Raw genomic sequence first — 26,290 nt, forward strand, 5'->3', positions numbered from 1 at the left:
AGAGAAAACACGCACGGTCATGGGGAGAATGCAAACTCCTTTCAGGCAGCAGCATTTAGCTCATATCTTTCTAAACCTTTCCTATCCAAGTGTCTCTTATGTATTGGTAATATACCTGCCTCACTACTTCTTCTGGCAGTCTGGGTGAAACCATTGCCCCTCAGCTTTTTATTAAATCATTCCTCTCTTTCCTTAAATCTATGTCCTTTAGATCTTGATTTACAAACCTGGGGAAGTAGACAATGTGCGTTCATCCTATTTATGTCCCTGGTGCTCCAGTTTCCTCCAACATTCCAAAGATGTGTGGGTTATGGTTACAGTTAGTAAGTTGTTGGCATGCTATGGAGGTGCTGGAAGCAAAGCGACTCCTGACAGCTGCTCCCAGTACATCCTCTTTGACACAAATGACATATTTCACTGTATATTTTGATATGTGACCAATAAAACTAATCTCTTTAGATCTTTAATCCTTTGTCATTCTACGCTCTAATGAATAAAGTCCTGTTGGAGAATGTTTAGAAGAGCATGGATGGTAAATATCCAGTCAGACATCGGAACTGAATCAAAGGTAGAGGTGCTAGGAGATGATACTAAGTTTGTCAAGAGGGTAGATCAGTGAAGAGCACTTGCTGAGTGAGGGGAACATCAGAAATCAGACCTTGGTTTACTGAACAACTATGCCCCAGTGGATCGAGAGGGGTAAAGGCTGGCAGATACATTTAAGGGAGTGAAGTGCAGAGTTTTCAGAGAGTAATGGGTGATGAGGTAAAGATAAATCTCTACCAAAGGAGGTGTAGGGCTCTCCTTCTCTCCGCTAACCAGCAGGTCACCCATAGATATGGTGTAGCACCTTATTTGCCCTCTGATCAGAATTACCTGAAGCCATGGGGGCAGGTGGTGGTTGGTCGTATGAGCAGCCGGTGCACATCACAAGTCCTGGTATTGCGACCACTGATGCCAGGCAGACAACCTCTGAAGAGTATTGATAATGGTTGAGGTCACCCGTCTTGTAAAGACACTGCCCAGTGGAGGGCAACGGCAAAACACTTCTGTAATGTCCAGTCATGGTCAAGACCATGATCACCAATGTCATACGACACGGCACATAATGATATATGTATAATGAGAGCAAAAATAGTGAGGTAGTATTTATGGGCTGGTTCATTGCCCATCCAGAAATCTGATGGCAGAGGAGAAGAAGCTGTTCTTAAAATGCTGACTTGGCCTTCAGGCTCCTCTACCACCTCCCTAATGGTAGCAGTAAGAAGGTATTACGAAATGTTGAAAATTTTCGGGAGGGGTCAGGACATTAGATATCTGTTGTCATATCAGTCTTCATCACATTATGCTTTGAAACTGATCGGAAATTCAAGATATCTACACATGAGTAATTTAAGATGGAAATAAAATCCATTAGCTGTTGCTGATTCTTTTACTCTGTCTTCTGTTACTAACTGCTGAACATTGCATCCTTCATCAAACCAATGAATTGATGGGAGCTCCTAGTGTTGTGAACTAATCTTCCTGTAAAAACGATTGAAATTGCTGTGCTTTGTTGCAAGAGATCTAAGTGAGTTTCTAATGGTGAATTAAGGCATATTTTCCACTTAGCAAATTTTATGTGGGATTATAATTCTTTCAGATAAATATTCCAAAAAGTAATGGATTTTAAAATAACATTTTTAAAGTTTTGATTGTTTTTCTATTCATGATTTTTCAGCTTTCCCTCTACATTGGAATGTTATGTTGAAGTTATATAAGATGTTGGTGAGGTCATTTGGAGTAATAAGTGGAGTTCTGGGTCACCTATAAAACCCAACAGCAAAGTTGTCAACTAGAGCACAAAGAAAATTTACAAGTACATTACCGGGTCTTGAGGGACCTGAGTTATTGGGAAAGTTCGAATAGGTTTGGACTTAGATCCCTGGAGCACAGGAGAATGGGGGGGGGGGGGTGATTTGACAGAGGTGTACAAAGTTATTAAGGGTATAGATAGGGTAAATGCGAGCATGTTTTTTTCCATTGAGGCTGTGCGAGACTTGAATTTGATGTCATGGATTAAGGGTGAAAGGTGAAATGTTTAAAGAGAACATGAGGGGAGAACTTCTTCAATCAGGGGGTGGTGAGAGTGTGGAAAGTGCTACCAGCAGAAGTGGTGGTGGATGTGGGTTTGATTTCATTACTTTGGAGAAATTTGGATAAGCCTATGGATGGGAGGGGGGGATATGGAGGGCTAAGATCTGGGTGCAGATCGACAGGACTTGGCAAAATAATAGTTTGGCATAGACTAGATGGCTGAAGGGGCTTACAAATATCTACAAATGCACCACGGAGAGTGTCCTAATTGGTTACATCACTGTCCGGTAGGTGTGAATGCACAGGTTCGGAAAAAGCTGCAAAAGTTGCAAACCCAGCCAATGGGCACTAGCCTCTCCAGCATTGATGAGATTTTCAAAAAGGCAGCATTAATCGTTAAGGAACCCCCATCACTTAGGACATCCCCTATTCTCATTGCTGTCATCAAGGAGGAGGTACAGGAGCCAGAAGACACACACTCAATATTTTAGGAACAGCTTCTTCCCCTCTGCCATCAGATTTCTGAATGGACAATGAACCAGTGTACAGAACCTCACTTTTTTTTTTTTGCTTTTTTTTGCTCTCTTTTTGCACTGCTCATTTAATTTAATTTTTTAAAATATATTTATTATTGTGATTTGTAGTTTTTTCTTATTATGTATTGCAATTTACTACTGCCATAAAACAAAAAAATTCATGATATGTGCCAATGATATTAAACCTGATTCTGATTCTGTTTTGTACTATTCTATGACTCAAGGTATGTTGAAATCTCTGTTTAATATTTATTAATATTCAAATTTTCCATACCGTTTACTGTTTATGAATCCTTTGGACTGAGAGGCTGAAAAAACATGATTTGATGATGCTATCACTATCGGGTGCCAGGAATCCTATTCAAATTATCTGACAGCAGCTCATATCCTAAAAAGGGATGTCCACAACACAGATATCACTAGATGTTGAGGGCAGCAGTGAATACTATCGTTTTTCCACCAACTGAATAGTGAGGCTATGAATTTGTACCAAGCTTACTGCTGCATGTACATAGCAATGTCGTTCCAACATTTTATAAACTCTGGTCACTGCCTTTAATGCTAATTTAACACATGATGTCTAATAAATACCATCAATCAATTTTCTTTTACCAACTTGATATGGCTACGACATAGAAATTTCCAATGCATTCTCTGTCGTATTTTATTGCCATGTTACTTTGTAATGGATTTCTCAGTTTGATCGAACCTCTGCTTTAATAGGTACTTTACACTCCTGTACCAAATACAGTGGCCACTGAATGTATACCTTCTGCTGCTGCAGCCCAACCACTTCAAGGTTCGACGTGTTGTGCCTTCAGAGATTCTCTTCTGCACATCACTGTTGTACTGGGTGGTTAAATGAGTTACTGTTGCCTTCCTGTCAGCTTGAACCAGTCTGGCCATTCTCCTCTGACCTCTCTCATTAACGAGGTGTTTTTTTTTGCCCACAGAACTGCCACTCACTGGATGCTTTTCTTTCTTTCTCGCAACTTTATCTATAAATTCTGGAGACTGTTGTGTATGAAAATCTCAGGAGATCAGCAGATCCTCAAACCAGCCCATCCGGCACAAAGAATCATTCCATAGGCAAAGTCAGTTAGATCACATTTCTTTCCCATTTGGTGGTCTGAATTACAATCTCTTGACCATGTCTGCATGCTTGAGTTGTTGCCACATATTTGACTGAATAGATATTTGAATTAACATACAGGTGTACAGGTGCACCCGATAAAGTGACCTCTGAATGAATATCACACGTAACAATTCCACCATTAAATAAGGGAATGCATTTGTATGACGTGCTTTATTGTCCCTACAATATCTCAAAACGTGCTACAAACATTTGCTTTTGAGTTATAATCACTGTTGCTTGGCAGGCAAACTTAAAAGATAAGCCATGGGCACTCTTTTTGTGTTTACTTTTGGAGCTGTTGATTGGTCTACATTGGCTGCAGACTACTGTTCAGAAGTGATTACGGGATCTTGTACCCCGAACATGTGGCTGGAATCTTTGTCCAATGAATCATTCAAGCAGTGAGAGCCGGAGGTTGAGGATTAATGAAAACCTCAAACACTGACCGCAACCAATGTGCAAAAGAAGACAAACTGCAAATATAAAAAACAGAAGAAGAAGAAGAAGAAGAAGAAGAAGAAGAAGAAGAAGAAGAAGAAGAAGAAGAAGAAGAAGAAGAAGAAGAAGAAGAAGAAGAAGAAGAAGAAGAAGAAGAAGAAGAAGAAGAATAAATAATCCCATAAATGTGAATGGTAGAGTCCCTGAAAGTGAGTCTGTACATTGTGGAATCAGTTCGGTGTTGTGGTGAGTGAAGTTATCCACACTGGTTCTGGCGCCTGTTACGTATCCCGTAACTGGATCACTTACCAGCAAAGATAGAGAGGTCCGCTGAAGTCTGATGGTACCATTTTCAAACGTTTTTATTTATAAAGGGGCACAAAAGTAAGGTTAATACAAACATTCAGATAACATACGTCGTCAATACTCAATCTAAAGTGCAGGTATAGTAATAATCAATAAGAAATAAGCTCTATCGTTGTCTAGGGGTAAGGTATATATTGTCCGCTGTATATCTAAAAGTCTCTTGCGTTCACTGCAGTTCCATCAGCTGCCGTCTTCTGGGGTGTCGCGGTGGTGCACTTTTGTTAGAGAGAGAGAAATAGAGATTGAATGAAACAGTTACCTGGCAGGTTTTTTCCAACCTTTAGGAATTCGATCCGTCGGAGTCTCGTTGGACGGTGGCCGGTCACTTGTGGCCTCTCCGGTAGCTAAAGCCGTTCTTTCGTGGTGAGGTCGCCAATCTCAGGCAAGGAAAAGACGCACACGAACCCCCCCCCCCCCCCCCCCCCACCAGCTGTCGCTATTAAACGCTGTCGCAGGATTTCTAGCGTGTCTTCTGGTGCATCTGGGGGGCCGTCTTTACAACCCCTCTTTTATCTGAACTCACGGGGTCTCAGATGTCAATCAGGTTGGGATGATGCAATCTCTCTCCATCTCTCCACCCACCTTGCCCTGAGGGTATACACGTAGTACAGTTCCCAATTCACAAAGGTGTCTCCACGAGACAATGACCACAGTCACCAGCTTTGCCTCGCCGTGAAACGAGGGACACCACACGTATCTCTCTCTTCTCTTGGGTCATTGACCCCCCCTTCACTAGGGCTCTGGCGATTCTCACAAAGGAGGGGGCTGGGATCATAACACGCCTAATGGTTGAGGGGTAATAGCTGTTCCCTGAACCTAGTGGTGTGGAACCTAAGGTACCTCCTTCCCAATGGTAGCAGTGAGAAGAGAGCATGGCTTGGATGGGGGGTAGGAGAGTGTCCTTCACGGTGAATGCTGCTTTCTTGCAGATTCAGAGTTATAGAGAAGTAGAGCACAGAAAAAGGAAATTGGCCTATCTCGTCTATCCAGAACCATTTACACTTCCTACTTCCATCAACCTGCACAGGGACCATAGCCCTCTATATCCGTACCATTCATTACCTATCCAATCTTCTCTTAAATGTTGAAATCAAGCTCCCATGCTCCACTTGCGCTGGCAGTTCATTCCACACTCCCACGAGCCTCTGATTGAAGAAGTTTCCCCTTGTGTTCTGAATGTCCCCTCATGTCTCAGTGGTGGGGAGGGCTTTGCCTGTAATGGACTGAGCTGTATGCATCACTTTTGGTAAGCTTCACTTTCTCTGTGATCACCTCTGGCCCTTCCACCCACCAGCTCTTGGTTTCCATGATCTGGGGATTCCAACTAGTTGTTTTGGATCTGTCCTTGTGTTAGAAACACAAAGAACAATGTTTATAGTTGATCATCAAGAGAGAGGAATTTTAAACAATCACTATCACTAGAGATAAAAAATATAAAGTAAACAAGTGGGACTAAAATCTGACAAGTCTCTGGATTTGACTGTCTGCAACCCAAGGTCTTAAAGGAAGTAGTAAAAGTGACAGTACATGCGTTGGTTGTAATCTACTGAAGAGGTTCCAGATGACTATAAAACAATGATATAATGTCACAATTAAATGGGGGATGGAGACAAAACTTAGAAAACTTAGGTCAATTAGCCTAACATCTGTCGTTAGGAAATGTCTGAAATCTGTTATTAAAGGGATAATAATAGGACATTTTAAAAATCATAGCAGTCAATCTGGTTTTATGAATGATAATTTGTATTTGATTAATTTTTATTGTTTACTCAGAGACACAGCACAGAAGAGACCCTTCTGTCCCACTGAGTTGTGCCATCTAGCAACCCACTGATTTAACCTTAGCCTAATCATAGGACAATTTACAATGTCCGATTAACCTATCAACAGGTATCTCTTTGTATAGTAAGAGGCAACTGGGCCACCCAGGGGAAACCCAAGCACACACAGGAAGGACATACAAATGTTTTTGTAGAGGACACCAGCACTGAACTCCGACCTCTGATACTCCAAGCTCTGATACATTGTGCTAACCACTACGTTACCATGACGCTGTGAGAACCTTTTACGAATATGCATGGTGGATAAAGGAGAATTGACAGAAGTAGGGTATCCAGCAGGCACTTGATAAAGTACCACATAAAAGTTTTCTGCATAATATGGGTTTGGAGCTAATATATTGGTATGAGAAAGGAAGTGGCTAGTCAACAGAAGATAACAAGTTGGCAGAAATGGGTCATTTTCAGATTGGATAGCCACCGGGATCAGCTTTGTGACCTCAGCTACTTGCAGTCCATATTAATGACTTGGACAAAGGAACCAAGTGTTGCTTGGGCAAATTTTCTGATGGTGCTCAGCTAGGTAGATTAATAAGTAGTGGGGACACAAGGAACTTGCAAAGGTTATTACATGGGTTGAGAGATTAGGGAAGAAGATGACAGACTAACATTTGAAAATATGAAGTTAAATATAAAGATAGGAAGAATGAAAAATCAAATTAATATTCAGGTAAGCTGCAAAATGTTGTAGACCAAAGGAATCTGGAAGGTCCAAATGCATGAACACAAAGTATTGTCTTGCAGATGGAGCAAGTAACAAGGAAGGTTAATTATATAGTGGACTTTATTGAGAGAAGTAAGGTCACAGTGATAGTCGTAGAGATATAGAGACATACTGCACAGAAATGGGCCTTTCAGCCTAAATGATCCAGCTGACCGAGATTCCTATCTAAGCTAGTTCTATTTGTCTATGTTTGGGCCATATACATCTGAGCCTTCCCTATCCATGTACCCATCCAAATACAAAGTCCAATATAAGTTTATTATCTAAGTACATATATGTCACCATACATAACCTTGAGATTCATTTTCTTGTGGGCATACTCAGTAAATTCAAGAACCATGATAGAACCAATGAAAGACTGCACCCAGTTGGACAGATTAACAGTCAATATGTAAAAGACAACAGACTGTGCAAATCTTGAATGAATGGAAGAAAGAAAAATAATAAATAAATAAGCAACAGATATCAAGAACATGAGTTGAAGAGTCATTGAAAGTGAGTCCATAGGTTATGGGAATGGTTCAGTAATGGGGCAAATGAAGTTGATTGACTTTATCCCTATTGGTTCAGGAGCCTGATGTTTAAGGGGTAATAACAGTTCCTGAATGAGGTAGTGTGAGTCCTGAGCCTCTTGTACCTTGTTCCTGGTGGCAGAAGCAAGAAGAGAGCATGACCTGGATGGTGGAGGTCCCTGTTGCTTTCCTGCAACAGCACTCCACGTTGATGTTGTTAGGGTTAATGTTAGGGTTAATTCGAGACCGCCATTACAGGTCAGGAGTGGCTCACGTAATAGTAGGAGGCCGGAATGCGAGGGAGGGGGGAGCGAAACTGGGGACCCCGCTACACCGAAACTACTAGTGTCACGCGATTCAGTAAACAAAAGAAACAGGTAACTCGTGAGCATATGGCTGCGGGCCAATAAGATGGACACAAGTGCCCGATATTACCTAATATGTAGCGGGGGGTTGTGCTGGGGGGAAAAAGGGATATAAATAAGAGCAGATTGTAAGGGGAAGTTGGAAAGCGCGCCTTCTCCAGCGACTCCGTCGATTCGCTGTGCCAGTTACGATTCTGCCAATAAAGCCACGTTTTGCTATATTCTGATGTTGGTTGTCTCTCTTCCAAACGAACACAGGGCATAACTTGAGCCCAACATTGTGTTCAATGGAGTGGACGGTTTTACTCATGATGGACTGGGCCATGTCCACAACTTTTTGTAGGATTTTCCATTCAATGGCATTGATGTTTCTGTAACAGGTTGTGATGCAACCAGTCAATATACTCCTCACTACACATCTATAGAAGTTCATCAAAGTATTAGATGTCATGCTGAACCTTCACAAACTTCTAAGGAAGTAGAGATCTCATTGAAGGCCATGGCTTCAGCTGGCACAGATTCAAACTTTCGAATTCTGTCCCTAAATCTCTCTGTTTTAAGCCATAATCTTTCTTCCTTTTAAGCCATAATGTAAAACTTGTCTCTCTGGTCAAGATTTTGGTTAACTATTCAAATGTTTCTTACATTGCTTGTGTCAATATTTTCTCTGCCTTGACACCTGTGAGTTCTTTGGGAACTTTGCTTCATGAGAGTATAAGACCATATCACATTGAAGCAGAATTAGATCATTCAGCCCATTGAGTCCTCCCCACCATTCCATCATGGCTGATTCATTATCCTTCTCAGCCCCATATTAAGACCATAAGATATAGGAGCAGAACTAGGCTATTTGATCCAGGTATTTATTTAACATCGTAAATTATTAATGTCTTCCTCTCTCAGATCCAAACACAGGCACTGATATGGAAGGCTTTCTAGAGCACCTTTCATATATCTAAAGCATGTGAAGTGTTAAAATTTTAAAAAAATATATTTAAGATCACATTTTTATCTGATCCGGAGTAATAAATTTACGAATTCATTTAAAGTTGTAAATTTCTTTCATCGACTCAATTTCTTCCATCAAACAGCAATTTAATTCTAACTGACCTGAGGATGTATTTATTTCATGATAACAGTTTATATCATAAAAGGAAGAAGACAGCTCAACATCTGAATGATATGTTGGATGTTTGTGGTTAATGCCCCCACTTTTACAAATTAGATTTTCGGCGGAAAGGCTGTGATAAACTCCAAGGGAAATTCATCATCATATGTGAGCAAACAGTCCATAGGAATGAAATCTGCATGTTCTTAAGTTGCAATATTAATTTCAGACCAATACTTCCTCTTCCAGTCACTTCTAAAAAGCCACTCTACAACTTTAGATGTAAGATTAATTTAACACTGAAATGGTTATTAAAAACAGTATTAATATAGTACCTAATGAATCAGAATCGAGTTTAATATCACTGGCATATTTCGTGGAAATTTGTTGTTATGTGGGAGAGTACTCTGCAATAAAAAATTGTAAATTACAGTACGAAGTATATGTATATACATGTATTTTTTCTGCTCACTTCTTATGGGGGGTGTGTATGTGTAATTTCCCTTCAATCTCGGGTCCTCTACCAGAGGCCTGGGAGCTTAAGGGTTCGACTCAGTATCCTTGCTGTTCTTAGTGCATAGTTCTATGCTGAGATCTCAGATACTGTTCCCAGAAATTGTTGGAACCACACTCCCAGTCCAGGTGTCCTATCACCACAGGGATTACTCCAGCTTTAACCTTTCACGTCCTTTCTGTATGCTCTTTCAAGCCCTGGTTTTTCTCCAGATCCTCATATTCTTTCTTCCTGATGTTATTGTCATTCGGGATTGCCACATCTATTTCTATTCCTTTCTTCTGTTCTTTGTCCAATATTACTACGTCTGGTTGGTTGGCCAGTACCTGCTTATCAGTCAGTATTTGGAAGTTCCAGAGGATCTTGGCTCTGTCGATCTCCACTAGCTTCTCAGGTGTTTCCCATTTGGACTTGGGAGCATCTAATCCATGCTCAGCACAGATGTTCCCCTACACAATTACTGCAACTTGGTTGTGCCGTTCAGTGTATCCTGTCCCTGCCTGCATCTTGCAGCCTGCTACTATGTGCTGGATGGTTTCAGCAGATTCCTTCCACAGTCTGCATCTAGGACTTTTGCTTCTTTTGCTTTTATGCTCACAGCTCCTATTCTTGTGCATCCATGAGCAGTACCTCTGTGCTGTCTCTCTGCCCTGCCATTTCCAGGCACTGGCAGGACTTTCTTATGTCAGCCACCTCTGATATCTGGCGATGAATGGTACATGGCGCTTTGACCATGGTTCAGGAACTTACATGCTGGTTCCTTCAGCTTGGTGGCTGTGATGCCTGATGGGAGTTTCCACGTTAAATTAAATATGTAGTACAATAAGAGAAAAAGAATAGTAGTGAGGTAGTGCTCATGGGTTCAATGCCCATTCTGAAATCAGATGGCAGAGGGAAAGAAGCTGTTCCTGAATCATTGAGTGTGTGTCTTCAGGCTTCTGTGCTCCTTTCTGATGGTAGCAATGAGAAAAGGACATGTCCTACGTGATGGACGCCACCTTTCTGAGGCACCACTCCTTGAAGATGTCCTGGATTCTGGGGTATTGTGGTAGACTGTAGTTAAGATATGGATTAGCATCCAGATGCCTGGAGCTGAAGCAGGAATTTGCCTGTATCCCACCAAGGCAGACAGAGAATTTAAGTTCAAGTAAATAAATACCAAGGAAAGAAAGTTTAGTAGTCTGGATAGCCAGACACACAGTAAACAGAGAGGAAAGAGTCAAGTCAAGTCAAGTCAAGCAACTTTTATTGTCATTTTGACCATAGCTGCTGGTACAGCACATAGTAAAAATGAGACAACGTTTTTCAGGACCATGGTGTTACATGACACAATACAAAAACTAGACTGAACTACGTAAAAAAAACAACACAGAGAAAGCTACACTAGACTACAGACCTACCCAGGACTGCATAAAGTGCACAAAACAGTGCAGGCATTACAATAAATAATAAACAGGACTGCTGGCTTTAGCTGTATTTATCAGGTAAGGTGGATCAATGGATTGACCCTGGGGGTGGGGATATTTCAGAATCATGACTGATAGAAGGGGAGGATGGGCAGCTTAATACTTCAGGAGGCAGATGCTACAGGCGTGACTGGTACAGGTAAGAGAGGAGGGAGTGTTGCCTTTCTAATGGAGGAGGGACACAACAGTGCTTAGAGAGGATATTCAAGGGATCATCACTGAGGCCGCATGGGTAGAACTTAGAAACAAGGAAATGGTCACTTTGAGAAGAAACCTTTCCGCACATTTGGCAATGCATATATAGAATGGGCTGCTAGAGGAAATTGAGGCGAGTATGATAACATTTAAAAGATATTTGGGCAAGTACATGGATAGGGGGGGATTAGTGCAATATTGGCCAAACAGGGTCAGATGGTACCAATCTAATGTCTAGACAAGTTGGGCTGAAGGGCTATTTCTGTGCTGTATATTACTCTTTTAATTAAAACTTGTATCATAATGGGACAGGAAGAGAATGGTATTAAAATAAGATTAGTGGTATATAAGTGACTACGGTAATAATCAGCCAGGAGTGACTTGATCGAAGAATCAGTTTCATGCCATCTCACTGTATGATCAGTATATCTCCTGTCCTGAGTCATGACTCATCAACAAGGTTGACTCCTAATTGCCTTCCTCTGCAGTATATAAGGATTGTCAATAAGTGTTCTCCATTTTTTAATTGTGAAGTATTTTTGTTCTTCAGTATAAATGTTACAGGATCTAGTGATCTAGTGCCTGAAACACTTTTTGAATAGATTTGGAGAAAGCAAGTAGAGGAAGGTATTAATCAGCTATGGTTGTGTAAGAAAATACATGGCGTAAGTAAATTTAGATGCCATTGCTTTAATTTTATTCACCTTAATTTCCGGTTCTGTTTAATTTACTTTCAGTTGCACACCCAATGATCTTACAATTGCAAAACTGTAACAGTCTATTTAGTCCTACTGATCTTTATATCTTGCATACCATTGTATAATATTGAGGCTAATTTGAGTTGTTGTTTTGTTTATATGTCTTCCTAAGGGTGTTTCCAGAGATTCCCAAAAAGGACATGAAAATAGCATAAGCATGTATGAAAATGTTATTTTCTTAAAAGATCATTTCAAAGTCAATATCAAGGGTGGGTTTATTGTCAGAGGCACAAGTACATACAAGCGCAGTTGCAATGAAATATGTATGTAGTATCACAGGCACATAATGACATGCAAGCAGCATCCACAACAAAAACAGTACACAATATTTGCAAGAAAGAACACAATTAGAACCACAAAAAAAAATCCACTGAAGTGCAATTGATCATTGGTGTTGCTGAACTGTTGCAATCAGTGTTGTTCTGGTTGTTTCAAGAACCCAGTAGTTGAAGGGAGGTACCAGTTCTTGAACCTGGTGGTGTGGGTCTTCAGGCTGCTGCCTGACATTAGCTGTGAAGAGATGGTTAGGCCTGGATGGGGGGGATCTTTGATGATGGATGATGCCTCCTTGAGGTATCATCTCCTTTAGGCACTATCGATAGTGAGGAACGTTTTCTTTGTAATACAGGAATTGTTCTTAAATAAATGATAAAAACTGGGTAGTTATGTCAACATGAGCAATATCAGCATTATTAATGACCAGAACTTGCAGGGCTGACTATCTAACATATGGCTAGGTTCATCAATGTGGGGGAGAAAGATCATTCTGTGAAGCTAATTAAAGATAAATAGTAAAATCAAACTTAAAAGTGAGGGAAATGAAAGGCTAAGACATATATTAGATTCATGTCATTAATATGATAATTAAAAAGGTAAGCTGCTCTATCCCTTTGTTACATTGTAGGTATCTCTTCAATATGCCAAGATACAACCATGGAATTTCTGGAATACTTTAAGAGAACAGCCATGTTGGAAAGAAATCCAAACAACATTTGCAAGGAAATACTGTTCCTTGCAGTCAACAAATTGCCAAGATGGCACCAGTCTAGAGCATGCTGTATATGGCTAATTTAGTATCTACAACTGGAGATAATAGAAGAAGAGGAGAAAATCTGTAGATGCTGGAAATCCAAAGTAACACACACATAATGCTAGAGGAACTCAGCAGGCCAGGCAGCAGCTATGGAAAAGAGTAGACAGTTGATTTTTCAGGACAAGATCCTTCATCAGGAGACTACAGATGCTGGATTTTAGACCAAAACAAAACTGCTGAAGGAACTCAGCGCATCAGGCAGGATTTGTGGAGGGAAATAACTGATTTTTCAAATTGAGACCCTTCCTCCAGATACAACTGTCAGATTCAGATCATTAAATAGATTGGGCCTCATACTGGTACTGAAGGCCAACCATACTTCTTTGCTAAACATATCAGAAAACCAGCTGATTTTCGATAAATTCTGGTGTAGGTACAATAGGCTGAAATACATCTGTTTCCACAGATGCTGTCTGACCAGTTGGGTGTTTCTAGAATTTTCTGCTTTTGTTTCACTTTTCTTAACTCTTTGAAATGTCTGATTTTTAGGATATGGTTGGAAGACAATTTTTCTTTTGCCTTTTCTAGTCTTAGCTGAAACAATTTTTAACATTGGCTAGTTCGCTCTGCCGATCCTTAGACAAGTCACAAGAGAAAGATCTGACTTATAAGGACAGATAAGAAAGCAAATGATAAAAGCATCCATTTGACATGATGCAACGTGCTCAGACGGGAGCTGGTACTGCTGGCAGTGAAATTCTAGGGACACTTATTAGGATACAGTATATTGCAAGCTGTTAGATGGCCAGGATAGATGGGCTGCTGAGCATTTTTATTGTACAAAATACAAAGCAGTTTTTTATGAAATACTGCACATGCCATTATCCAATAGTTATTGAACTGAGCAAACATTATGGCAACCATACTGGTTTAGAGAGAATCAGCCAGTTAAATGTTTTGCTCCTTCTTTGGTATATTCCTTGATTATAAGCATAATTATAAACCTTGTTAAGATATTCCTTTTTGTGGAAAACTGATGTTTAAAACTGCAGAAAGTGGGTGTTTGCTGTCATCCCTTGCTGAATTATCTGCTCTGTACTAGGTTTATTACTATACATCCCAGGAGTTATAGTTAGGATTAATCTGTCAAAAGGTATGTTTTTGTGTTGATGAATATGACATGTGACTATTAATGATGTTGATTTTATCTCTTGAGATTAGCATGATTTAGTTCAGATGGGTAATAATGTCATTTGGTTGATGTAGTAGATCTGTTTACGAGCTGATTAAATTGTAAGACCTTGCTTCATTTCATGCTATTTGGTTTACAGCTTCATTACTGCAATCACAAAAGCTGTGGAAATGTCTCACATCTTATGTCACAATAAATCATTGTTTAAGATTGCTTCGTGTTTAAGAGCCGCATTACACTTTAGAGAAGCCATACATTTCTCAACAAAAATATTTATTAAGAATTCATTTACCAATATAATCTCCACTAGTTGGGCCTTAATAGTTGTCTTTAATATTACGGCACTGCACAATATACACAATCAGTTGTGAGGTAATTGGTAAAATAAGAAAAGCTGGTTGAGGCTTTTTATTTTGGAAAAAAAGGCATTATGTGTTATGTCTTGCACAGTGATGATTTGTAGTGTAAGTGATAACTCAATGATTCTACTGTGGGTTGCCATTTGAGCAACCATGAAATAAGGTTCCAACCAACCATTCTCTTTTAGATTTACTAGAAGAAAATAAGATTTCTCTGTGTGATTATGGAACATTCTTCTCTGAAAGATGCCTGCTGATATGGAACTCTGTGATACAGTAAACCATTATCACACGATGGTCTTCAAAACTGTATTATCACCAAGATTTCCGTTTTTGCTTTTTCTTTTGTTAAGATACTTCAGAATGAGATTCTGCTGCTTGATCATTTCTTTCTGTGCAATTACAGTCTACTCAGTCTCAAGTCTGCTTAATTTTTATTTAGTTTTTTTTGTTAGCTTTAAGCTGATTCCAATTTTGAGTGCACTTCAGAGACAAGGTCTTTCACATGAATGTGTGAATATCTTGAGTGCTAAGTTAAATTGGAAGAGCTTTCAGTATGCACCTGGATTCTCATGGCTTGACCATAAGACATAGGAGCAGAATGATGCCATTCAGCCCATCGAGACTGCTCTATGATTCTAACCTGGCTGATTTATAATCTTTCTCAAGCCCATTGTCCCTCCTTCTCTTCATAACTTTTGACGTTCTTACTAATCAAGAAGCTCTCAACTTTCAAGTTAAATATACCCAATGACTTGGCCTCCGCAGCCATTTGTGGAGCTGAATTCCACAGATTCACCACCGTCTGACTAAAGAAATTTCTCCTTATCTCTGTTCTAAAGGGGAGGTCCTTGTATTCGGAGGTGTGCCTTCTGGTTTTAGACATTCCCACTATTGGAAATATCCCCTAGGGTCTGCAGTATGACAGATAATCTCCAGAAGGGTACGATAGACGTATTTTAATTAGCTTCAATATAATGGGCAAAACAAGGGAAAAAAAAGAAATTGAATTCCTTTTCCTGATTATTATGTATAGATTCATGTGGGAAGTGCATGTGTAAACAGTTTTCAAAGGGGAAAGTAGAAACCTTCTAAACATAAGGGATTTGCAGATGCTAGAAACCCAGAGTAAAACATACAAAATACCGGAGGAACTCAGCAGGTCAGGCAGGATCGATAGAGAGGAATAAACTGTCAATGTTTTTGGCCAAGACCCTTCATCAGGAGTCCTAATTACGAGACTAGGCCCAAATGTTGATGGTTTATTCTTCTCCACAGATGCTGCCTGACCTACTGAGTAGAAAACCTTTTTTGCAATGTAGAAATATAACGGAAGAAAAATGTCCTTTTATTCATTGATAAACTCACAAGCAGGGACTAGATTTTGATAGGTTCATAAAGGAATTTCGATAGTAACAGGCAATCTGCTGGAGGAACCCAACAAGTTGATCATCAACTGTGGGAGGAAAGCAGCTGTCAACATTTTGAGCCAAACCCTTCATCAGGACCCTAAAGGTGGTTTGTGAGCATCAGAAAATATAGTGCTGCAAAACTCAGTCTTTTGGGAATGGTATTACTATCAGGAAGGAACAATCTCATCACTCTGCAAATGTTAAATTTCCAAAATAAAGGAGGTGTGGCACTGGACTGTTGAGGTGAGAGTTGTCGAGAACACAATAGACTGACATTTTGATTCTCTACCTTTATAGATGGCAATTTTAGAGCACACACAAGCACTTCTGTAGGTAATTACAGTCATTTATTTAAGGTAACAGCTGGCAATGGCAATTAGAGTTGTTGATAGAAGCCTAGACTGGCATATATCAACTGTGATTTGGAAACCCTTTAAGTTTAGGTACTGGGAGAAATTTCCATACCACTGAGGCTAAGAACACATCATAACAATATCATAATAAAAAGAGCAACCTAGACTTTTTGTCACTATGACTTATGAGGAAGCAACTGTAATCATTCACTAAAAACTAAACAAAGAAAGAATTTTGGAAGTTTTTTTAAAAATCTTTCAGAAGTTTACATGAAGGCTTCTTCACAGCTGTCATTTATTTTCTTAGCAGCCGACAAGTGATGCCAGTACTTACATTCCATACAAAAGAAAAATAGAAGCCAGTCAGATCCTAGGGGGTATTTCATAGTCAGATAAAAATTTCAGTAAAGGCCACTCATCCCAAAGCTTACTTCAGAATCCACAAGTTCTAAAGCTCTTGGTGGAGCTGGCACAGTGCTTAATTTACCAGAACGGTAATCCCGTTTGGATTCCGTTGAACCAGCTGTGGAGCCTAAATTTAATTATAAATCATGAATTCAAAAACAATTCCTTTGTGAGGATAACATAAAACAACTGGATTTTTGCAAAACCTCCTCTGGTTCACTAATACCCTTCGGGGGAAGAAAACTACCCTCCTTCCCAGAAGCATTATTGCTGTTGACTCAGAAAATGGCCTTCATTGTTTCTGGGTTCAGATTCAGATTCATTTACGTATCATATCTGTCATTTGGATTAACAACCAGAATGTCCTGGGGGCACCCATAAATTTGTCACCACACATGTACATAGGATGCCCACTGTTCTTAGCAGAACAGTACAGAACACAACAAACAACAAAACAGTAGCAGCAAAACGAGCCCCTTTTCTGCCACGTACCCACCCACAGACACAGTCCTCCAACCCCAGGACAGGCTCCTGGCCTCCAGCAGACTCGCAGACAATGAGCCTTCTTCAGTAGACATCAGCCTCAAAGGTCAAGGGATCTGGTTCTTGGGCTTCCAATTGAACTTTTGGGCTTCAAGGACTAGCCAATTTCACATTGAAACCCTAAAACTTCCTTCCCAACACTGCTGCGAGAACACAGGAGTTCACCAGGAGAATGTCAGTAGCTCAAGGAAACAGCTCAGTGACTGATGGACAATAACTACCAGGCTCACCAGTGATGCCCAAGCCCGTAAAAGCTGAATAAAAACAGCTCCAGTAAGCTTTCCTTTCTAACTTTCTCCTTAATCCTGTTCTGATAGGTGTGTTCAATTGCCATCACTCCTTGCTCTCAAGCAATTTTGTAACCTTCTATTAATTTGCTTCTGTGGATTTCATTGCCACAGATGAGTGCGGAGCCGAGACCACTGGATATATTTAAAGTGGAGGTTGAGAGATACTTTATTAGTAAGGGTGCCAAAGGTTATGGGAGGATGGCAGGAGAATGGGCTTGAGAGACAAAATAGATCAACCATGATTGACTGGTGGGACAGACTTGATCGGCTGAGTAGCCGAATTCTGCTCCTGCATCTGATGTTCTTCAACGTTCTGAATTTTTCACTCAACTTCACTTGCCCCATCATTGAACTATTCCCACAATCTGCTTTCAAGGACTATTCATCTCATATTCTCAGTACTTATTGTTTATTTATTTATTATTATTTTTATGTCTTGCTTTTTGTACTTGCAGAGTTTGTAGGCTTCTGCACACTAGCTGAATGCCCATGTTGGTGCATTATTATGGTTATTGTTCTATTATGATTTTATTGAGAATGCCTGTAAGAAATGAATCTCAGAGTTGTACATGGTAACATATAGGTACTTCGATAATAAAATTTACTTTGAACTTTGAGCTTTTTCCATGCCTCGTCAAAGGCAAGTAAATCTTCAATATACTTGTTTATAATTATAACGGGCTGGATTACAATCTCTGGTAATGCAGTTCCGTTGGAAAATTCTTGCAAACTGAGTCCAAAACACATCCAAGTGTGGAATTTCGGGCTGTGGACGCTTTTGACCTTATGAGCCACCTTTAGATTCAGCAAAGAGATCTGGGCTGTTTCATAACTAGTGATCACGTGTAATCTGGCCCTCTGCAGGAGTTCACCCTCACACTTATCTCATGGTCCCACTCGCTGTTTGCAGTGTGGCCTTTCTGATCAAGCTGGAGGCCTTGACGCTTCAGCCGTCCTGTGAGATGAAGCGGGCCATGAACAGCGTCAACGCCTCAGCTGGCGGGTCCTGAGCCCCTCCCCTTGCTGATGGTCTTTTGACAGCTTTTTTTTCTCAAGAGTATAAGAAAATGTGGATTGTTGTGAAATTCTAATCTGTGATTTGTTTTCATCCTGCTGTTTCTATAACTATCACATCTTGATACTTTAGATCAATCAATTAAAATGTTTTACAATACAGCATATTCTCAATGTACCAGCAGTTCCTGTAGTGTAGACCATAAGACATAGGGGCAGAATTAGGCCATTCAGCCCATCGAGTCTTCTCTGCCATTCCATCATGGCTGATGTATTATTCCTCTCAAGCTACCCTTTGCCTTCTCTCCATAAGTTTTAATACCCTGTCAACCTCTGCTTTAAATATACCCAATGTCTTGGCAATGATTTCCATAGATTCAACACCCTCTGGCTAAAGAATTTCCTCCTTGTGTCCATTCTAAATGGACATCTCTTTATTCTGAAGTTATCTGTCTGGACCTAGACTCCTCCAGTACAGGAAACATCCCCTCCACGTCCATTCTATCTAGACCTTTCAATATTCAATAGTTTTCAATGAGATCCCAGCTCTTTCTTCTAACTTCCAGAGGCACCAAACACCCCTCATACATTAACCCTTTCATTCTCAGGATCATTCTCATAAACCTTCTCTGGACCCTTTCCAATGTCAGCACATCCTTTCTTAGATAAGGGGCCCAAAACAGCTCACTATATTCCAAGCGTGTTCTGACCTATGTCTTATAGGGTCTCGAGAGCAGAATTAGGCCATTTGGTTTCTATTTATTTTATATAGAGATACAGCACAGTAGCAGACCCTTCTGACCGAACATACCCCTGCTATCCAGTTACAACCATGTGACCGATTAACCAGAGAGACCACATGTCTGATAAAGGGCAAAGGCCTGAAACATCAATTGCTTTTTCCTCTCCATAAAGGCTGCCTGACCAAGAAAGTCCCTCCAGCATTTTGTGGGTGTTCCTCTAGACAGGACAGAAGATGGGGACGGGAAATTTATGGAATGTTTTTACAAGGATAAAATAACTCTTTCCTCCAAGTGGACCACAACCTTGGTGTGTTTTGGAAGTTTGATTGGCTCAGTGACCTAGAGAGCTATGTTGGCTGGAGTCAGGACTTTATGCTTTGGCTCGAGGTAGGATCTTGACACGATGAAGGAACCTTGAACACCATCAGAGATGGAGGACCTCCATTCCTGCCCTAACCGACAGTGGCATAACAGGCAGTAAATAAGTAAGTAAGTGAAGCTTTTTCATCTATTTAATGCAGGGGTTCCTAATCTTCTTTATGCCATGGACCAATACCACAAAGCAAGGGGTCTGTAGACCCCAAGCTGGGAAACCCTGGTTTAATGTATCACTTATGTTGTGAAGCCCAGCCATATGGGACCTGTCCAGTGTGCAGAAATATGATGTTATTAATGCCAGCTGTGATAAGTCATTGATATGACAAAAGGAATAAAAATAAGAAATCTACAAATTGCAACTTTTATGAGAGTTCAAGAGACCAAAAAGCAGCTAAATATGGCCCACAGATTTCCTTGGACTCTCCAAATCCCAGTCAAATTAACAAAGGGGGCTTGTTTGGATACTCTGAGAATTCAGTTGCCATCAAATGCTGCTTCCAGCTTCACAGTGGGTTTCTGTTCAGTTGTCATAGAATCATCCAACACTGCAGCACAGAAACAGGACCTTCAACCCATCCAGTCCGTTTTTGAAATATCATTCAGCCTACTCCCATCAATCGGCACTCAGACCATAACCCCCCATACCCATGCCATCCACGTACCTATCCAAATTTCTGTTAAATTTTGAAATTGAAACAGCAACCACCACTTCTGCTGACAGCTCGTTCCATATTCTCACAACCCTCTGAGTGGAGAAGCTCCCCCTCATGCTCCCCATAAACATTGCACCTTTCAATTTAATTTCTGACAGAAATTTTCAACTTTCTCCCTCACCAATTGCTACTTCTTGTCAAAAGTCCTTTCAACCTGGCCCAGAGTGGCCAACCACTTCAAACATACTGTTCCCTCTTCCGATTGCAAAAATTAAGCAGAGAACACAATTGTTCTTATTTGCACTTTATCTTTGAGGTTAAAGCATGAACATTCCAGTCAGAAAATTGGACAAGCTGATTTAATTCTTATCAAATTCACAAGAGATGAAAATGAATGTTTTGGCAACCTGCATAAAGGTTTTTGGAAATTGTGAAGTGTGTTCAAAGAGCTGGAATTAAATGGTGGTCATCTCAGATTACTCTCCCACATTTGGACAAGGAAGGAGCAAGGATAGCTCTATGCATGATTAAATGGTGTCAGCAAGAAGGTTCCACTTGAATAGCACAAACACCAACAGTCTATAACAGGTAGGTGGCTGGTCAAGGGAAATGGAGAGAAAGTTATGAGATAGGCCAGGTACATGTTCTTAAGATTATTCCACATGGAAGATCAATGTCAACACTGAGAGGGTTGAACGGTATATTTCCACATTTAAATTTCAATGAATTAATCGAATTTATTTACAAGTAGGGATGTTAGGCAAAGAGAGAAAATCATCACAGAAAATAAATACAAAAACTTGCTATTAAAAGGTGCTGAAAATAATATAATAATATAAATCTGAGATAACCATTAAAAATGCCAGAAACTCTCAGTTGGTCAGGCAGCATCTATGAAAAGGTGGCCACAAGTAAATGTGGATGCTGGAGTCTGGAGCAACACAAACGGCACAAGAGAAACTCGGCAGGTCAAGCAGCATCTACGGGAGGATAAGGACAGTTGATGTTTCAGACTGAGCTCTTCATCTGGACTGCAAATGTTACCTGTCTATTTCCCTCCACAGATGCTGCCTGACGTTCTGAGTGAATGATTTCAGGTAGAGCTCCTTCTGCCTGACCTGCTGAGTGTTTCCAACCGTTTTTTTTAAATTTGGTATTGGTTTGTTATTATCAAGATACAGTGAAAAACTTGTCTTGCATACTGTTCATAAAGATCAAATCATTACAAAGTGTATTAAGGTAAAACGGGTTAAAACAATAATAACACAGAATAAAGTGTAACAGCTACAGAGAAAGTGCAGGTAAATAATAAAGTTCAAGGGCCATAATGAGGTACATTGAGATGGGCTGCATTTTTAAATAAAATGCTACAGCATCTAAAAGTTAATTATTAAACTCATCACAATTACAGTATATATTACATTGTAGCGATGTACTACATACAGAGCTAGAAACAACGACATGCAGTCAGTAAGTCGTTTCGAGACTAGTTTATTCAAACTTCGCGGCATTGGCTTTTAATCCCTAGTTCCCGCCCTCTCCGGGTGGAAATGACGTCAGAGGTGCATTACCAAAGTCTCTCCCCATGCACGGGCTATTTGTGAGCTGGTTCGCCTGCGCAGAAAGTGGGTCTTCACAACATGATCAATTTGCACCATGAAGTTCCCATCTACTATCCACTATTCTGGTCCTCCAAAGATATCTGTACTCTCAAGGTCAATAACTAATTCCTGAGAAGGCAAATTCAATATTCAAATTCACTTTTGTTGTAAAATTGACCGTGCAGATATTAGATCTTGCCATTATACTGGCTGTCAATGTCTGGTGTTCCTGCATTTACATTCAAATATGCAGATCTGTGTGGCATGGTCGCATAGCGGTCAGCGCCATCGCATTACAGCGCCAGCTGCTATCGCTGTCTGTAAAGAGTTTGTACATTCTCCCCGTGACCTTGTGGGTTTCACTCGAGTGCTCGGGTTTCCTCCCTCACTTCAAAGATGTACAGGCTAGAATGAGTGAGTCCTGAGCTTATTATGTTGGTGACACTTGCCCAGCACAATCCTCACTGATTTGATTTGTCACAAATGGCGCATTTCACTGTATGTTTCAACGTACATGCGCCAAATAAAGCTAATCTTTATCTTTAATTCATATATAGCTTCCCGTGTTCCTCCCAGTTTGTTGTTTTTTTATTATCTTGATGGTGATTGTTCTTTTCAAGTTGTGGAGTTGCAATATTTATAAATTTGATAAGTGGGAATAGTTGGAGTATGTGAATTTTTAACACTTTCATTTTTTAATTATTGCCATTCAAACTCTCTTGCTTTGGAAACTTACCTTTAAAACGATCCAGTCTCATATCTTCTGTACTAATTAGTATCGCTGTCCCACTCTGACTAACCTCTTTTGTCCTTCTCTTTATTTTGCTTTAATTTCATGATTTTGGTTTGAAGTAAATATTTTATTTAGCATCTCCCCCTTTACATGTGAAGTTTTGAAAGTGTGTCAAGGCTATATTAGGTTTATTTAATTTGATGTTACAGAGATGGCCCTCCTATTGATGAAAGAAGGGATATCTGAATGCTCTGTGAAGTGAGCTTACCTATGCATGAGGCATATTCCTCCACTCTCTCTGCAATTATGGTCAGTACTTTTGGAAGGTCTAACAGTTCATTGCATGTTCTTTATTGCTCCTGAGATGGTGACATTTTTATCAGAGAGTGGAAAAAAATCTCCTCTATCTTAAATGTCCGACAGCTTAGTGTTAAACCATTGTTCATTCTCTCACAAGAGGAAGCATTCTCTTCACATCTACCCTGTCAAGAACCCCATCTTCCATGTTTCAACTAAGTCCCTCTTCACTCTTTTAAACTCCACTAACCTGACTAACCTGGACAACCCAACCATTTCAAGTATCTAGTAAAGCTGCTGAACTGTAGAACTGCTCTGAACTGCTTCCAATGCATTATTACACTCCCTTAAACAGGGAGACTAATACCATAAACCAGATATGATCTCATCGCTTCCCAGTGTAACTCTCCTACTTTTATATTTATTCTCCTTCCAATGAACAACAACATTCTTTAACTTTTTGAGTTACTTGCTGTACCTGAATGCTACCCTTTGGCAGATTCTATGTATTATTTATTGAGTTTATTTCTAGCTCAATTATTTATTTGTATTATTTCTCCTCATTTGCACATTGGACATTCATGTACAGTTTTTTCATAAATTCTATTGTATTTCTTTACTTTCCTGTAAATGTCTGCAATAAAATGAATCTTACTGTAGTATATGCTGACATATGCATACATACTTTGATAATAAATTCACTTTGAACTTTGATATTAGAATACCCAAATGTCTCTGCAGTTGTGAAATTTGCATTCTCTCACTATTTAGAAAACATACAGTATTTCTTTGATTATTTTCCTGACAAAATGGAGCACTTCACATTTTTTCACATGACACTCCACCTGCCAGATCTTTACCCACTCATTTACAAGGATGTTGCCAAGACCCGAGGATCTGAGTTAATGGGAAAGATTGAATAGGTTAGAAGTTTATTCGATAGAGCATATGGAAAAGAGCGGAGATTTGGTACAGGTATACAGAATTATGACAGGTATAGATGGGGTAAATGCAAGTATGCTTTTTCCACTGAGGATGGGTGAGATTAGAACTAGAGGTTATGGTTAAGTTTAAAGATGAAATGTTTAAGGGGAGCATGAGAGGGTGATCAGAGACTCCACTCAGAGAGTGGTGATGATGTGGAGCGAGCTGCCAGCACAAGTGGTGGATGTAGGTTTGTTTAAAACAGTTCAGAGATATTTGGATAGATACATGGATGGGGGAAGTGTGGAGGGATATGGTCTGGGTGTGGGTCAATGGAACTAGCCAGCAAAATAGATAGAGCAAAAAGCCTGTTTCTGTCCTGTAGTGATCTATGACTATGACTCGATCCATATCCCTTTGTACTTCCTCTCCACAACTTATCTTTGCATCATCAACAAATTTGACAGACATTGTTTTTGTGCCTCCATCCTCATCATTCTTATAAATTGGATAGTGAAAGGTCTCAGCACCTTGCACTATGGGACACCACTCATTATATCTTACCAAATAGAAAAAGATCTATTTTCACAAACTTTCTGTTTCCTGTTAACCAGGCAGTCTTCACTTCACTTCAATGGCATACCCTACATCAGAGCTTCTCACGTTCAGCAAACAACCTTTGGTATGCCACGTTATCTGGAAATCTAAGTAGTGTACATCCGTTATTTGCCTTTTTATCTACAGAGCATTTTAGTTCTTTAAAACAAACATTTCCATTTCAAAGAAACATGCTGACCTTGTCTGATTACCTTGCATTTCACTAAGTGCCCTGCTATATCATCTTTAGTAACAACTTTCAACATTCCCCTATGACAGAAGTTAAAATAACCAGCCTGATGTTTCCTGATTACTGTCTCTTTCCCTTTTTGAATGAAGAAGTAACATTTGCCATTTTCCAAAATAATAGAGCCTTCCATGAATCCAGGGAAATTTGGGAAACTAAAACCAATGCATCAATTATCTCACTAGCCATTTTCATCAAGTTCCTAGGATGAAGTTCATCAGGACCTGGAGACTCGTCAGCCCACAGCTCCAACAATTTCCTCAGTACTACTTCCCTGATTATTGTACTTTTCCTAAATTCCTTCCTGCCATTCAATTCACAATTTATAGCTATTTTGGAAATACTGCTTGCAAACTCTAAATTAAAAACTGATGTAAAATGCCCTCTTAACTCATCTGCCGTCACTTACTTTTCCATCATTTATTCCTTAGTTGTACGTTTTTAGGGCTGAAAAAAGTTTGTTAACTCTTCAGAATCACTATCAGGTTCAATATCACTGGCATATGCAATGACCTTTGTTTTGCAGCAGCAATACAGTGCAATAAACGAACAAAACTATCAGAATCAGGTTTATTATCACCAGCATGTGACGTGAAATTTGTTAACTTAGCAGCAGTGGTTCAATGCTTTACTAGGAGTTTGAAGCAATTTGGCATGTCAAACACAAAAACTTCTATAGTTGTACCATGGAGAGCATTCTGACAGGCTGCATCACCGTCTGGTATGGAGGGGCTACTGCACAGGACCGAAAGAAGCTGCAGAAGTTTGTAAATCTACTCAGCTCCATCTTGGGTACCAGCCTACAAGGTACCCATGACATCTTCAGGAAGCGGTGTCTCAGAAAGGCAGCGTCCATTATTAAAGACCTCCAGTACCCAGAGCATGCCCTTTTCTCACTGTTACCATCACGTAGGAGGTACAGAAGCCTGAAGGCACACACTGAGCGATTCAGGAACAGCTTCTTCCCCTCTGCCCTCCGATTCCTGAATGGACTTTGAAGCTTTGGACACTAGCTCACTTTTTTTAAATATACAGTATTTCTGTTTTTGCAAATTTTTAAATAATCTATTCAATATACATCAATTCTAACCCCCTTGAAATCATCTCCCAAAGCATTTCCAAATTAGTATTAAGGTCAGTGCCAGAGTTCTGGTTTGATTTTCTAATAACTGCAAGTTCCGTATAAAAACCCACAGGAAGTACATGGGCAAGTGCCAGTACACTGAAGGAGGTATGGGAAACTTAGGTCCCACAGCACCAGGTTCAGGAACAGTTACTACCCTTCAACCATCAGGCTCCTACACCAGCAAGGAAAACTTCACTCACCTCAACACTGAAGTGATCAATAAGGATCACTTTCAAGGACTCTACAACTCATATTCTCAGTACTCTTTATTTATTTAATTAGTATTTTCTGCTTTTTTGCATTTGCAGTCTGTATTTTTTTGCATCGTGGTTGCTCGTCAGTCTTTGCTTGTGTGTAGG

Source organism: Hemitrygon akajei, chromosome 21 (genome assembly GCF_048418815.1).
Source record: "Hemitrygon akajei chromosome 21, sHemAka1.3, whole genome shotgun sequence".
Lineage (NCBI taxonomy): Eukaryota > Metazoa > Chordata > Chondrichthyes > Myliobatiformes > Dasyatidae > Hemitrygon > Hemitrygon akajei.